The sequence below is a fragment of the Poecilia latipinna genome, unplaced genomic scaffold (assembly GCF_001443285.1).
Source record: "Poecilia latipinna isolate Pla-1442-1.1 unplaced genomic scaffold, P_latipinna-1.0 Scaffold2962, whole genome shotgun sequence".
NCBI classification, from domain to species: domain Eukaryota; kingdom Metazoa; phylum Chordata; class Actinopteri; order Cyprinodontiformes; family Poeciliidae; genus Poecilia; species Poecilia latipinna.
The window spans coordinates 34,410-37,846 of record NW_015115578.1 but is presented as its reverse complement, the minus strand read 5'-3'; positions in this window follow the sequence as shown (position 1 = coordinate 37,846).

The following is a 3,437-nucleotide window of genomic DNA, read 5'->3' as shown; positions in this document are numbered from 1 at the left end:
TCTCAATTGTAGATTATGTTGTTTTTTTTATAACTATATTTTTGTGATTTTATGATGTAAATCTCTTTGAACTGAATTGTTGCTGAAACCTGCTACACAAATAAACTTGATTGTCTGAAATGGAGCCAGCAAGAGGAAAATCTGACATCTGGGAATACTTTGAGATTATCCTCACAATAAAATTCTTCTTAGATAATAATTAACCCTCCACCTCCCAATTTCTCACCTTCTGCAAAGTTCCACTATTATTTGTAGTCTGATTAGCAAAGATATATCAGTCTTGCACAGCAGAAACAGATTTAATCCTGTTGCAGAACTAAAATTCAACATGTAGCCAAATATAAGAGATGAGAACCAATTAGAAATCCAAGAAAAAGAGAACACCCCAACAGGCACTGCACTCCCAAGACACTAAAACATCAAATGTCTTTATTGTCAAATCAGTCCGTGACATAAAAGAAAACCCAACACAACCACTGACATTCAACATATACCAGAATTAGACTGGCTACAAATAATTTTAATAATTAAAACATATGACAGTTAAATATGGTTTCATTGATTCTCCTGTTACTAAACATGAGTTTGATGAAAACTTTGTGACAATATTGCAATTAGTAGTTTTTGGAAGTATGATCCAACTGAGTGACAAGACCGTTACAGTTTCAATGAATGAGCAATGAATGAAGCATCGAGTAATGAACCTTTTTGCAAAGCAAAGGGTTGGAAAGCTTCATTGCTTCATGAGGCTTAATTTGCCCATCACTACTCCTCAGGAGAAACAGGCCATAAAAAAGGGATTACTAAAGGCTCACAAGAACACAGGGACTCAGAAATAACTCAGAGGGGCTAAGAGGTAGCATCACTGGTTAACACTCTGGCGTCGAAGTACTGACCGTCTGCCTCTCTTAAGCCGTGGGTAACGAGATGATTGCTTCCCGGTGTGAAGATGACGTCACTGCAGAGGAGCACTCCGGTCTGCCGCCTCCAGGACTCCATCTAGTGGTGAGTAAAAGGACCAAGCAGCAGCCCCAAGAAAACCCAAAACCCCTCAGTGTTACTACCTTGAGAAATAATGAGATTTGGTCAAAAATAAAACAGGCTTTAATGCCGAAAATGATCATATGTTAAAAGTTATAAAAAACATACAAATAGAACAGATACAGAGTGACATTCACTGTCCAGCTTTGGCTCCACTTAGCACATCATTGTGACAAGTGAAGCAAAGATTGATTCTCTTTCTGCACAGGATGTGGTGTCAGGTTTTATCTTTCTAACATCTACTCTGCAATCCTGACTCATCTCTCTTGGTGATTTTACAGCAGTTCACACTTTGGGGCATGTAACTAAAACAACCCACATGGCATCGTTGAGCAGGGGTGCTTGTGTGTTGGTGATGTAGCTGTTTTTTGTGTGGATCAGGTGCAATGACAGTTTTGTGCGTACCCTCTGATAATATCCTGCAGGCACCCCTATCGCCAAGGACCTGTTTGGATCCTCAAGCAGCAATTACCAAAACACTGAGGTGAACGTCCTCATCGTCCTATTAGTGACCTAATAGCCCTGTTATTGTAATTGCTCTGCCTTCAAGTTGCAAGACTTACAATCATGTTCAGAACAGAAGCAAACAAGAAAAATCTACTAATTTTATATGTTTTCTTTCTGTTGATTTTTTGGGATGCCATGTATTCTTAAGATTAAAGCAGTTACACCTTGTTCCAAATTATTATACAAATTGGATTTAATTTGCACAAATTAAATCCAGGATTTAATTTTTATCTTCTGTCATAAAGATAATTTTTTTGTTGTGCTATTAAATTTATAGATGGTAGCTCTGATTGTGTGTCAGGGCTCTTTGAATCACTATAATTTCAGAGAGCTGGGTTGATTAATTTGGCTGGCGAGCTCAATTAAAGGAAATCTAATTAAGAAGGATGTTCCACATTATTAAGCAGGCCACAGGTTTCAAGCAGTATTGGAAAGAGAAAGGATCTCTCTGCTGACGAAAATCATCAGATAGTGTAGTGCAACATGACAAGATATGAAAACATGAGATATTTAACAAAAACTGAAGAGTTATCGTACTGTGAAGAGATTTGTGGCTGATTCAGAACAAAGATGGATTTGTGCAGATAAAGGCACAATGAGGAAGGTTTCTGTTAGACAAATTCATTGCATTAAGAGAGCAGCTGTTAAAATGTCCTTACAAAGCAGCAAACAGTTATTTGAAGCTGCTGGTGCCTCTGGAACCTCAAGGTGGCGGATCCTCCAGAGAGGCTTACGGTGCATGAACCTACTATTCGGCCACCCCTAACCAGTGCTCACAAGCAGAAATAGTCGCAGTGGGCCCAGCCATACATGAAGATTAATTTTCAAACAGACTTGTTCACTGATGACTGCTGTGCAACCCTGGATGGTCCAGATGGACGCAGTAGTGGATTGGTGGTGGATGGCCACCACATCCCAACATGGCTGTGAGGTCAGCAAGGAGGTGGTGGAGTCATTTTTTGGGCCGGAATCATGGGAAGAGAGCTGGTTGGCCCCTTCAGAGTCCCCGAAGGTGTGAAAATTAACTCAGCAAAGTATATGGACTTTCGGCCTGATTACTTTCTTTCATGGTTCAAAAAGAAGAGCCGTACTTTCAGGAGCAAAATCATATTCATGCATGACAATGCATGCTGCAAGTAATACCACTGTGTCATTCCTTGCAGCATGACACAGGAATGCTGCAAGGAAATCCTGTGTGCCCCTTTTATTGGGCATAAAAGGGGAGAAATTCATGGTGTGGTCACCATCCTCCTCTGACCTATTGAGAACCTTTGGAGTTTCCTCAAGCAGAAGATCTAAGGGTTCATATCAAGATGCAGTTCATATCAAAACAGCAGCTCTGGGAAGGTATTCTGACATTCTGCAAAGAAATTAAAGCAGAAACTATCCACAAACTCACAAGTTCAATGGATGCAAGAATTGTGCAAATGATATCAAAGAAGGGGTCCTATGTTAACATGTAACTTGGTCTGTTAAGACGTTTTACATTGAAATAGCTTTTGATTTTAGTACCTGTGACCACTTAATGCTGCACATTCAAAGAATGACCGTTTGCAGTTCTTTATAATCCATAAAATGTTTAGAAAATCTGCTGTGCATAATAATTTAGAACAGTGCATTTTGAGTTTTTTAGTTTTGAAAAAAATACTGTTTTCATTGGGAGCTTTGTTCAGTAAAAATGTATTTATACTGTAATAGTTCATGCCTTGAAAATTAGACTGACCATCATTTGCATTGACCATTTAAGAAAATCTGAGAAAATATCACTTGCATAATAATTTGGAACACAGTATAGTGCCACAGGCAAGACAGACTATATTATTTACAAAGAATGAATGGTAGATGGTCTCTACTCAGTATGGCACTAAACAGCCTACCTCACTAATGAC